This window comes from Hydra vulgaris, chromosome 14, assembly GCF_038396675.1.
Source record: "Hydra vulgaris chromosome 14, alternate assembly HydraT2T_AEP".
NCBI lineage: Eukaryota > Metazoa > Cnidaria > Hydrozoa > Anthoathecata > Hydridae > Hydra > Hydra vulgaris.
Genome location: NC_088933.1, coordinates 43,628,629 through 43,642,442, shown reverse-complemented (window position 1 = coordinate 43,642,442; position 13,814 = coordinate 43,628,629). Strand labels below are relative to the sequence as shown.

The 13,814-nt window shown below is 27.7% G+C and overlaps 1 protein-coding gene across 4 annotated transcripts in view; it reads right to left on the bottom strand.

Annotated features, from left to right (window-relative positions):
* The window catches only part of LOC100204425 (adhesion G-protein coupled receptor G2), a 47,085-nt gene extending 39,164 nt beyond the window's left edge, over positions 1-7,921 (bottom strand). For 3 of the 4 annotated variants that reach the window (XR_010643828.1, XR_010643829.1, XM_065818544.1), the window contains exons 1-2: positions 7,376-7,917; positions 1,067-1,213 (exon numbers count right to left, since the gene is read on the bottom strand). The gene's annotated coding sequence lies outside the window, so the exon portion shown is untranslated. Of the gene's footprint in view, positions 1-1,066; positions 1,214-7,375 lie in introns of all 4 variants that reach the window. The other variant, XM_065818545.1, reaches the window with a different exon arrangement.
* Positions 7,922-13,814: the final 5,893 nt, after the last annotated feature.

Below are 13,814 nucleotides of genomic sequence, written 5' to 3'. Positions count from 1 at the left end.
CTTATACGATTTCTGATTGTTTGAGGAGTCACTGTGATGTTATGATCTTCTTGAATTTTTAAAGCTAATTTAGCTGCCAAAACAAATCAATTTTTCTTCACATTAATGATGACATTAATGATATTTCAATCAATTGCACTTGTGGTCTTGCGTTTTTGTCCACATCCAGCCACACTAGCAACAGTTCCGATCAGATTATGCTTCTTAACAATTGAGGAAATGAAGTTATGCTATGACACAAATAACATCAGTGTTTTGAAATGGCGATCTCAAAGTCTGGACTCGAATCCAATAGAAAATTGATAGTACTTTTTGGACAGAAAAATTGGCAAACGAGTATTTAGACGCAAAGACAACTTGAAAGAAGCTATAATGAGGATATGGGATAATATAACAACAGAAGAGACCCAAAATTTGATCAACTCAATGCCAACTCATCTAGATGAGGCCATCAAGGCTAAAGGAGGCCCAACTCGATACTAATTTCCATGGAACTTGATCAATTTGACATTATTTTTGAAATGTACGATTTTTTTTTTTTTGCAGTCAATTTTATGCATCATTAGATCAATTGTGTAAAATTCAATAGGTTTGAAAAGCAGTTAATTCACCAATACACAATTACATTCTTAAAACAATACTTAATAAGGTATCTAAAAAAAACTTTAAATATTTTAAAGAAAAACTCATTTTTTTGAGGCAATCTTTAAAATTATGATTTTTTTTCAGGTCTACGATTTTTTTTTTTTTGCATACTGTACATAATTTTTCAACTTACATAATTAAAAAACCTTTGTAATTCATATAGGAAATTTAAGCTAAGAGACTTTTAGCTCTCTCACTTAAAGTGAGATTTATCAAATTTATGCTACGATAGGGTGACAATTGTCTCGGTTTTTATGAAAGAGAGCGCAGCGCAAAACTAATTAAAATTAGTTTAGCACTGCACTCTCCTACGCAAAAACTGAAACAATGGTCATTCTAGCTGTCATGTCTATAAATATCATTTTTGTAGAAGAAAAAATCAGACTAAAATTAAAAAGTTAAAAATAGAGTGTAATGTTACCTATTTCATTGCTAGAAAAAAAATCATTCACGTATCCAATAACTATTGTGTCAAATGCAGATTGAGAACTACAATATTCAATAAGTTCTTTTTCAATTCCTCCGCCATTTTGTCCCCAATAAATTATCAAATTCTTTGAAGATGTTTCTAAAAATATAAAATTAAAATTATAAGTTTTTTGAATTAACAATAAAAAACACTTAAGCTGTTAAAAAACTTTCATAAATTAATATATTATTTTTATGAATTAATATATTTATATATATATATATATATATATATATATATATATATATATATATATAAATATATATATATATATATATATATATATATATATATATATATATATATATATATATATATATATATATATATATATATATATATATATATATATAAGGGTGGGGCGTAAAACACCAAAGTCATTAAAAAAAATACCATAATAATTTTTCTGGTTACTTTTGATATGTGTATTAAAAAAACGTAATTTTTTTTTTTATGGGTACCCCTATGGTTGGTCCCAGCAGTCCGAAAATTAGAAAATTTATAATTTTTGTAAATAATAAGGGGGGCATGGTCACTTACAAATATTTTAAAGATATCTTAAGGGTTATTTTTGTAGCCAAATATATCTATTTTTAGATCATGTTTTGTTTTATTGCAAAAGATGATGGAAACGGTCAGCCCTAACCATTAAAATACATGATATTTATATTTGGGAGGTAGGGGGGGAATAATTAAGTTAAAAAAATCAGTAATTTTTAAAATTTTTATCTTAGTGTAAATAAAAATAATGCAAACAATCAATAGTTTTGGAAAAATATCTCATCGTGAAGTTTTTCTTGTTGGAAAAAGAATTGGAACAATACCTAATACACAATTGCCAACTAAAAAAAACTGTATTGCAATATTACCATTACAGAGATCTTATGCTAAAAGCTGATTTTCCAAACATTTCCTCAGTTAGTATAGCTTCATGTCCTCTTGGTGATTTCTTTACTGCACAATGTGCTGAAATAGGCGGTTGTCTCCAAATATGTTTACCATGCGTTGTTTGTGAGGTGAAGAAAATATGGCAAAAAGCAGGAATTCCTTTTATTAATACTGACAAGCATATCAGGTTTTTATAAATTTAAAATAATTTTAATTTTTAGTTTAATCCAATTTCAAATTTATGTTATATAAGTAGCAATTATAAAGTCATAAAATTTTATATATTTATAATAAATTACATTTATTTTAATGCATTCTTCTGCATTTGTTTTAGAGACAAGATTGTTGCCTTAGAAAAGAAGAGAAAAGATTTAAACAAACACAGGAACCATTTAAGTACAAATTTAGTTTTAAAAAAAGAACAGTTTTCAAGAATGCTAGAGGAGGTATTTGATGTAAGTCAAAAGAATTGTGAAGGTATTATTATGAAAGATTAAACTAAAGATATAAAAACTAGAAGAGAAGATGCAGATTTTCTTAACAACCAGAAAGGAGCGCGTGTTCAGAAAATGTTGGGTAAAGATAAAATTTCACAAAAATTTGTAAAAAACAAAACAAAAAGAGAAATGAAAATACAAAATCAAAGAACAAAAGAGTCCGTAAGAAAACAGAAAGAGTTGGTTACTGAGAAATATGAAAACACAACAAAAATTTTAATACTTTAGATGATAACCAAGATGAAGAGTATCTACAGCCTTCTAAAAAAATTAGAAAATCTAATGATGTTCCTCTTATTGTTCCAAAAAATATAGGAAAAGATTTAGCTCCAACAGCATCACGATATGGAATAAGTTCGACTGCACTGAGTGCAAATTTTGCTTCTCTTATAAATAATAGTTCTGTATAGTTCTGTAAAGTTCTTTCATTTCTAACATAGTATAAATAATATGTTAGAAATGAAAGAACTTGGTAAAGAAAAAGTTGAAAGAGTAGCTGTACAAATCAGTTAACCAGATCTCTCAGAATCCCAACTTTTGGGTATTTTAATTGTGAAAGATGGCACTGCTGAGTCTCTTGGGAAAGCAATCAAAAAAACTTTACAAGACTGGGAGCTAATTGACTATGTTTATTGTCTTTCCTTTGACACCACAGTTACAAATACTGGTTGGCTAAAAGGAGTCTGTACTCTTATTAAGCAGTGGAGAGGAAAGCTTTTATTTGGATGGCTTGTCGTTATCACGTTTATGAATTACATATTAAAGTAAAGATTGAAAAAATCATATATTATTTTTATATTTATTTATATATTTAATTATTAATTGATGAATTAAATGCTTTATTAATAAAACTCTTTTAAATGATTTGAAATAAATATATTTTAGCACTTTTCAAATGTTCTTACTGGTGGTAAAACAAGTGGACCAAAGACTGAGTTATTTGATAGGCTGAAGGGTAATTGGAAATCGATTCTTGAAAAGAAGATAAATTATGATAACCTAAAAAGATTTGATTCAGAAAAAAAAATTATATCTTTTTTGGAAAAGCAGGTTGGTTTAATTGCCTTATTTAGATTAATGTGTTTAATTATAAGATTTAATAATAAAGTTTTTTGAAATTTAGGCTTCTGAATCATTAACATTCCTTCAAAATTGCCTAGAAAATGATATATTTCCAAGAAATGACTACCAGTATTTTATACAATTAGCGGTTCTTTGGTTAGGTAGCAAAGTAACAAAATTTCAATTTAGATTTCCAATGGCTTCGCATCATGCCAGGTTTATGGCACAGGGAGTTTATTATTTAACATATGATCTTCTTCAGCCACAATTCAGTAACTTATGTTTTAACATAATATCATTGCAAGAGGGAAAGCTGATTTATGAAATTGCTTCATTTACAGCACTATTTTATGTTCCATGGTTTATTAAAGCTCCTATCCCTGCCATAGCACCTTCTTTAGATCTAAAAGCTATTAATGAAATGATACAATATTCTGAATTCAGTTTCAAACCAGCAGAAACCGTACTGAAATCACTTAAAAAGCACAATTGGAATTTTTTTTTTTTTTTTTTTTTTGTTATTCACCTCCTCAAGGCCGAGAGGGCCACTACAGATGAGGAGGTTACTTAATAGTGGTTATAACCCTCTCTCGACTCTCTAACTCCGAAACACGAACCTTGACGAACAAGGCTGCTGCGCGGAGAAACAAGTTGAGCGCGGTACTTCCAGGGACGTGGTGGGGAACGAACTCGGAACCTCTCGCTTATGAAGCGAGCGCTTTACCACTACGCCACTACCGCTAAAATTTAAATGAAAGATTTGTGGTTATGTGTCTTGCTGATAAATGTTTACCTGAAGATCAGCAACAAAAATTAGCTCTTAAATTAGCTCAAACAGCGAAGCCCACCAGTTTTAAGATGGGGAAACGGAATTCCAAAATTTTTACTGACAATGAAAAAAAAATAACTAAAAATATTGAAGATCTTATTGGTCCTGAAAGCTGGTTTTTTATTTGATTTATTAAAAATGACATTACATGAGACAGAATGGCTTAAAATCAGTTCATCAAACTGGGAAAAATTTTCGGGTTACATTAGATTTAAAAATTATGTCACTGGTCTTCTTGTTGTAAATGATAGTGCAGAACGTGCTATTGAACTTGGTCAAGACTTCATTGAAACTTTCAGAAACGAAGAAGATAGCCAAGCTAATTTATTAGTTGTTGCAGATCATCGGGTAAAATTTCAGACAACAGAAAAAAATCTTGGTTGAAAACTTTAAAATAATCTTACTTTAAAAAATAAATGCAAAATATTTTTTATTTAAAATATGTTGGAAAATATATATACGCCCCCCCCCTACCTCTCAAATATAAACATCATGTATTTTAATGGGTAAGGCTGACCATTTCCATCATCTTTTGCAATAAAACAAAACATAATCTAAAAATAGATATGTCAGGCTACAAAAATAACCCTTAAGATATCTTTAAAATATTTGTAAGTGACCCTGCCCCCCTTATTATTTACAAAAATTATAAATTTTCAAATTTTCGGACTGCTGGGACCAACCATAGGAGTACTCATAAAAAAAAAAATTCCATTTTTTTTATACTCATATCAAAAGGAACCAGAAAATTTATTATGGTATTTTTTTTAATGACTGTGGTGTTTTATGCCCCACATATATATATATATATATATATATATATATATATATATATATATATATATATATATATATATATATATATATATATATATATATATATATATATATATATATATATATAAATACAGATTTATATACAGGGCCGTCTCGAGGAGGAGGGGCGTAGGGTGTTCTGCGAATTTTATTATTTACGCCCCTATATGAATTTTATTAGTCGGTAAATTGGACACTACAATTACAAGTCGGCAAAATTGGATCTAACGTTGGCAGTCGGCTAATGTCGGCCAACGAGGACTTTTTATTTTGTTTTTACAGTTAGTCGAGGAAAAATTTTTTTTTTGCTTTAGTCGCCAAAAAACAGTTGCATCACCCCCTTCATCAAAATCTCTTCAGGAAGACCGTGTATGTATATATATCTATCTATCTATATATAATATATATACGTAAATATATATATATATATATATATATATATATATATATATATATATATATATACATATATATATATATATATATATAATATATATATATATATATATATATATATATATATATATATATATATATACATATATATATATATATATATATATATATATATATATATATATATATATATATATATATATATTTATATATATATATATATATATATGTATATATATATATATATATATTAATATATTATATATATATATATATATATATATATATATATATATATATATATATATATATATATATACATATATATATATATATATATATATATATATATATATATATATATATATATATATATATATATATATATATATATATATATATATATATATATATATATATATATATATATATACGTATATATAGTAAATCAACTTAATTAGAATAAGAATAATATATTACAATATTATTGTAATATTTTTTTTGGTATTGTTATTGTCAATAACAAAAATATTTATAAAATTAAATAAATAAGTTTCTCAATTATGCTAAAGTACCAGATATATCATGCTCCATTAGCAAACGAGTTTCAGATTTAAAACGTTTTGTAGAAACTGATATTTCAAATTCTGCATTTTCTTTTAACTTCATTTTTTTAAGAATTGACTTTCTTATGGTTCTTACAAAATTTACTATGGATTTATTGATTAAAACAACAAAAGTAAAGCTTGAATAATATATTTTGATTAAAAGCATAGTAAGATATGATTGTATGTGTATTCTCAGAATAAATTAAGCATTTATTATATTTCTTAACTCATGAAAAAAGTTCAAAAATCTTTCTATGATATGCTGTTTAATTATAACATGTCCACTTAATAAATAACCTCGACTACTCCTCTGAAGATAATTAATTTAAAACAACTCAATCTATCAACGTTAAATACTAATAACTTCACTTTAAATACTAATAACTATATGATGAGAAATGGGAAAAATTCTATGAATGTCAAAATACTAATGAAACATCTAATGCCTTTCTCAATAAGTTTTTAAATCCTTTATAGGATGGTGTCGGTGCCTTCATATGTGGCTATAATGTTTATCCCATGAAAACTACACTAAATAATAACGAAAGCCACATTAGTTTTCTACAAGAAAGTTATAACAAATACATAAAAAAATCTTCTGACTTTTTTAAATATTATTTTAAAACAAGTCAGTAGGTTTGTTTATGCATTGAATATACAAATAATTATACATATATACCTATACAAGTACTGTATGTATACTTATTTGCATAGGAATACCAGCTAAATTGCTTAAATGAAAAAATATCATACCTTTTGTTTTTATTTATAATATATATATATATATATATATATATATATATATATATATATATATATATATATATATATATACAGTGTATATATATATACAGTGTATATATATATATATATATATATATATATATATATATATATATATATATATATATATATATACAGTGTATATATATATACAGTGTATATATATATATATATATATACAGTGTATATATATATACAGTGTCTGACAAAAAAAAAGCTTAGATAGACATGCAAGAGAACTCAACTAAATTTCTACAACTGATATGGAAAAAAATAAACAAAAAATTTTTATTTGGTGCATTGATTCTTAGATAAAAACAAGAAAAAAATGACGAAAATTTGAGAATTTTTATTGAAATAACGAAATAGATCAAACTAATACTTTGTGGTGAAGCCACGGCTTTTGATCACTGCCTTGCACTGACGAGGCATACTCGCAACAAGTGATTGTAAGAGTTCCCCAGAAATGTTCTTCCATTGATTTTGAAGAATTTGAAACAACTCTTTTTCATTTTTTGGAGCTCTTGTCTTGATTCCATGAACCAATATACTCCAGAGATTCTCGATAGGGTTCAGATCAGGACTTTGAGCTGGCCAAGAAAGAACCACTAATTTTTTATTCTTCAAATCATTTTTCACATTGTTTGCTGTATGTTTCGGGTCATTATCTTGCTGAAAGACCCAACTTTTATCTTTAAAGAGCTCATCTGCACTAGGTATCAGTTGATGAATTAAGATTTGTTTGTACATTTTACTGTCCATAATACCAGGAATTTTATACAAACGACCAACACCCGATAAAGTAAAACATCCCCATACATTCACTTTTTTATCGTGCTTTACTGTTGGCTGTGTTACTAATGGATCGTAACGCTCATTATGTAACCGCCAAACACGCGACCGTCCACTAAAGCGCAAACAAAATGGTGACTCATTATTCCATAAAACATTTTTCCATTGTTCGATTGTCCAATTCTGATATTGGTTTGAAAGAAATAAATGGTTTTTTAACGCTCCAGTAAGATTTAAGTTTCCCAATAGAATGGATCCTTCGAAGAACCGTCCGTTCGTCAACATCCAGTTTAAAATTTCTCTTTATTTTAGCCGCTGTTATCTTTCTATTCTTTCGAACCTCTCTTATAATTAATCTGTCCTCTCTGGCAGTTGTTTTACGCCTTCTTCCGCTCCGTTCTTTGCGTTTAAAACTTCCCGTCAAATAATACTTGAACAAAAATCTTCCAATTGTAGTGCACCATCAATTCAATTTTTTTCCAATTTATGGTCAGTATATCCACTTTCATGCCATGCCACAATTTGGCCCTTTTCAAACTCAGTGAGTTGTTTTCTTTTCTTTTTTTGAGTTGTCTGGCGCATTGTTCGACTTGGGTGCTTTGATAGAAAAAGCGACAATTGAAGCAAGATAAATAATTTATAAAAAATAATATGCTTTGCTTTACTCTTTGAAAGTTTTGGCGGGACGAAAAAACTGACAAATTCGATTTGACGCGAGATTTTAAATTGCTCGGTTAGGTTTGCTCTTTTATGGCATTGTTCAGGTGTTTAGTACAAGATATTGCTTTTGTTGCTCGATGTTGGACTTGCTCGAGGATAGCAATGTCGGACTTTGAATGCCGCGACCAGGCTTTTACTGGAAACTCAAGGTGAGGGCGAATGTGAATAAGATACTATGTGTGCCATAAATATAAACTGCGACTCCAAAATATTTTTTTGAGTCGCCCTAGGATTCTATTTGCAATTGATGCGGCTGAATCTACTTGTGGTCTGACGTTAAGGTCTTTGGAGACCATTACACCAAGGTCTCATTCGACTACAGTCTTTTCGAGTGGATAACGTGTACCGTCAACGTTGGCTACGTTGAGTAATTGTGCGTCGACTTGTTACATGCGCGACCAACATTTACTTTGCATTTCTCAATGTTGAAATGCATGAGCCAAGTATGTGAACATTCCACTGCTTTGTCAATGTCAGCTTGAAGAGTGATGCTATCCAACTCGTTTTTAACTATGCCAATAATTTTACTGTTATCAGCATACTTTCATACTTACTTACAACTATGAATTGAAAATTATCATAACTTTAAACCACATGATATCATAGAATATTTAAGAGTTGAATTGAAAATTATCATAACTGTAAACCACATGATATCATAGAATATTTTAGAGTTTACTATAATACATTGCTTTGGAATTGTAGTTTACAATTGGTTAAAATTTTAAATGAGGCAAGATTGTGTGTTTGATATGCATGGGTCATATGATGGCCACACACTAAAAAAAAAAGGTAGAAATTTCTACCTTAGGGTAGGATATGTGATATACCCTTAGTAAGGTATAATTTTCTACCTTTTAAGGTAGAAAATTATATTAAAAACAATTATTTGTCATACAATTTTCTAATATAAAGGTATAATTTTCTACCTTATAAGGTAGAAAATTATACCTTACTAAGGGTATATCACATATCCTACCTTAACTAAAAATTTCTACCTTTAATTTTTAGTGTGCACATCTAATTTAGCACATATTTATTTAAGGACTATACCACACTAAGTGAAATAAATATGTGGATACAAGACTTCGGCCGTTTGCAAGTTTTATTATATGTGTTGCTGAAAAAAGCTTCAAAAACAAAGTAAGTGAAATAACAAAATAGGAAATTAAAATAAACTTAGATATAAAGTAATTATAAAAATACTTTAAATAATTTGTGTACTGCTTTTATTTTTGTTTCTTCATAGTGGTTGTTACTTTCGGCAATAAAATTCGGTAAGTCAAAGCAAAAAAAAAACAACAATTTTAAACATTAAAAAGAATAATTTCCCTACATGTTTGTTTGTTTTTTTAAAGAGGAAAGCGAAATTATAAGTTGTAATCTGTTTGTAAAATATATTTGTATAATTTTAATGTAACAAGTATGTAATAAATACTTGTTTATAATATATACTTGTTAATTAAAATGTAACAATGTTACATTAAAATTATACAAATATATTTTACAAACATAATGCAGTTTATATTTTCGCATTCTTCTTTAAAAACAAAGTTAAAGGAAATTCACTCTTTTTATTGTAAACTCAAAACTGCTTTTTTTTATAACTAATTTTGTTGCTGCATGTAAGAACCACTTTAAAGAAACAAAAATAAAAACAATACACAAATTATTTAAATTTTTAATTTATTTTATTCCATTTATTAAATTTTATTCCAATTATTTAAATTATTAATTTATTTTATTCCATTTTTTATTTTATTCCAGTTAAATTTCTCTTTATTTCCTATATTGTTAGTTATGCTTTTTTTGTTTTTGAAACTTTTCCCGCTATGATTAATATCATACAACTTGCAAACGGCCGTGACCAAGTTGTTTAAAATAAAATACTCGTGTGTGGTCATACAAGACGAAAAACAAGACTTGGGATGCATTATGAGTTCCACATGTGGGCCACACTGTTCATCAGCATATATATCAATCGTCAACATGGAATATAGTTTCACACTTTTATTTCACTTGTAACCACTATGGCCACATTTACCATATATACCTTTCTTGTCGGGTACTCAAAAATGCAAAAAAAAACAACAATGTATAATAGAAATGTTATGTATAATAGAATTTATAATCATTTTGAAAAAACAAACTCTTTTACCCCAAACAGTTTGGATTCCAAAAAAATACTTGATCAGAGCATGCAATTATTGATTTAGTTGACGAAATAACCAACAGGTTTGAAAAAAATCAGTTCATACTTGGAATATTTAAACATCTGTTAAAAGTATTTGACACAGTAGATCACTTCATACTTTTAGAAAAGTTAAATTTCTTCTGTAATATATCTGCAAAATTAAATTCAGTTATATATGGTGATGAAACTGATTTGTTTATGTCCAATAATATTAATCAGCTATATGGAGGTATAAATATTGAACTGATGATAGTAAATGCGGTAGTAGTGTAGTGGTAAAGCGCTCGCTTCAGAAGCGAGACGTTTTGATTTCGATCCCCACCACGTCCCTGGTAGTACCGCGCTCATCTTGTTTCACCGCGCATCGGCCTTGTTCGTCGAGGTTCGTATTTCGGAGTTATAGAGTTGAGAGAGGGTTATAACCACTATTGAGTAGCCTCCTCATCTGTAGTGGCCTTCATGGCCTTGAGGAGGTGAGTAACAAAAAAAAAAAAAACGGTTTAGAGCTAACAAGCTCTCAATAAACACAGATAAAACTCAATATAAATTATTAAAAAAAAAATACAAGAAGAAAACCTGCCACTTAAGTTACCAGCTCTCTTATATAAATGATAAACAAATTACAAAGCAGGAATTTTTAAAATACCGAGAAGTTTTTGTATATAAAAACTTATTTGGGCTTCCTCACATAAAATACATCAAATCAAAAATAAACAAAGCAGTTGGCACAATATACAGAATGAGCCCATTTATAAATACTCAAAGTCATAAATTAATATATTTCGGCCTAATATTATAATTCATAGCTACATTATTTATGGCAACATTGCGTGGGCTAGCCCCACAATCTGCTAAACTTAAAAAGATATTTAGAGTGCAAAAGCATATTAGCAGAATTATATACCAAAAAGTAGATATGAAAATGCAAAGCCGTTAATAAGGGAAATAAAAATGTTAAATGTTTATGAGCTAAACAGATTTCAACATGATTTTCATGTATAATCATTTTAAAAATCTTACGCCAAACAACTTTGAAATAAAATTAAAAATAAACCAAAACAATAACTATTTTCTAAGATCTAATGAGAGGCTCACATAAAAACTGCCTCGTAAATTAACTAAATATAAAGATTACAGCATAACCTATCAAGGGCCTAAGATATAGAACAGCTTTAAAAATAACCAATTCAATATGATGAAATCAGTAAATTCATATAAATGTCATATAAAAAGAGAAATTTTGAAGTCAAATGAAAGCTTTGAAATTTGATACACAAACCTTTTTGATAAATCTTTTTACTAAACTTAATTTCTTAAATTATGTTTTATTTGTAATTAATTTCATTTAAATATATAGGAATTTTTTCTATTTCAGGCCTTGTTAAGAAGCGTCATGCAGCTCGCATTTTACCTGCGGTTTCGCAGGTAAAATGCGAGCATTTCCCTTCAGCAGTTTTGCGTTACGCAAAAACTTTTATCTTAGATCGTCCATAAAGTGCGTACGCTCGGAGAGGAAGAGGGAGTCTGCAAATGGCGTATATGAGAAGGGGGGGGGGAGCAGTAGGTCATTTATAAAAGCATGGAGACACTAAATTTAAAAAAATATCATAAAATGTTGGATTGGTAGGTTAAAAGCGTAGGTACTTTTAGAGGTAGAGGATACTCAAAAAAGCGTATGGCAAAATGCAGAGGAAGGGGGGGAGTGGTAAGAAGAGGTAGGCAAAAAAAAGCGTACGTACTTTATGGACGACCCCATATTTATCATTTCATATCGTTTATGTGACGTTTATTCATAAGAAACAAAGTCGTTAGTAAAAGCATTAAATCGCAATCGTAAACTTTTTTGTTAAAGAATTTTTTGTTAAAGAAACAGTTTGTTTAATAATTTTTTTGTTGTTGTTAAAAATTAGTTAAAGAAAATAAAGTGTTATCTTAAGGAATTAAATATACAAATTCCTTTTAAATATTTTTTGTCATAATAGTTTAAAAAATGCAAGATTTATTTTGATGTAAATATTTTATTAATAAGATATTTTGTTTATTGTCAATTCAATAACGTAAAGTTTTAATGACCTTCATTTAATTTATGAAAATAAATTATGATCACGAATATGTTATCGGTAACTGATAAAACTCTTTATTGTTTAAAAACATTATTAAAAAGAGTTCACAAAATAAATAAGAAAAAATTTATTAACAGTCAATAAAATAACCTAAAACCAACTGTAAACTTTTAAGAAAATAAACAAAAATTATGTTACGTTTTATGAAAAAAAATATTATTTTCAAAATGAAATTTAGTTCATATTTAAAAAAAATAATAAAAATGATTTTTCAAATAGGAACTTAGATTTTATTTGTAGCTTTTGTTAAAGTGAGAAAAAAAAACTGCATGATTTTTAATGTGTGATTAAAATAACTTTAATTACAATGCGGTACTTGAGAAGACGCAAGTGACGCAATATAACTTCTAATATTACAAAATATATGAGCTGAGTTGAGTTACTTTAAAAAGCGTTACGCGTTTTTGTTACGCTGCGAAATCTCGTAACCAAGGCTTAATATTTACTTTTTTACTCTACATTCATAACGGATATGTTTATTTTTTCATATTTAAAGAAAGTTTTATATAATGTAAAATTTTACTTTACACTTGTTAAAAACCCAAATTTCTATGAAAAGATTGTTATGACTTCGGTCGCATCTTCTTTGAGTCCCAGTCTGTTTTTATAAATCGTTTTTTTTTGTTTTATTTCTTTTCTTATGAAAACGTTTCTTTGTATTTGAAAACGTTTCTTTGTATCTTTTTAATTTTTAGTTTCGCGAACAGCGAAACTTATTTTTTTAAAAAAAATGAATAATTCAGTACCCCCACTACTTCGTCACAACAGCTACTAACTAATGAATTACGTCAACACAACACTCTTCCTCCACACAAAAAATAACTATTTAAAAAAAGTTAGAATAAAAGTTATTTCAAAAAAAATAAAATTTACTAATTTTTAGTTTTAGTAATTTGTCGTAAATTTCAAAGTTATTTCAAATTTCAAATTATAAGAGCTTCTAATCACTTTTGAATTATAAATTCTATATAAAAACACAGTACGCGGTAATT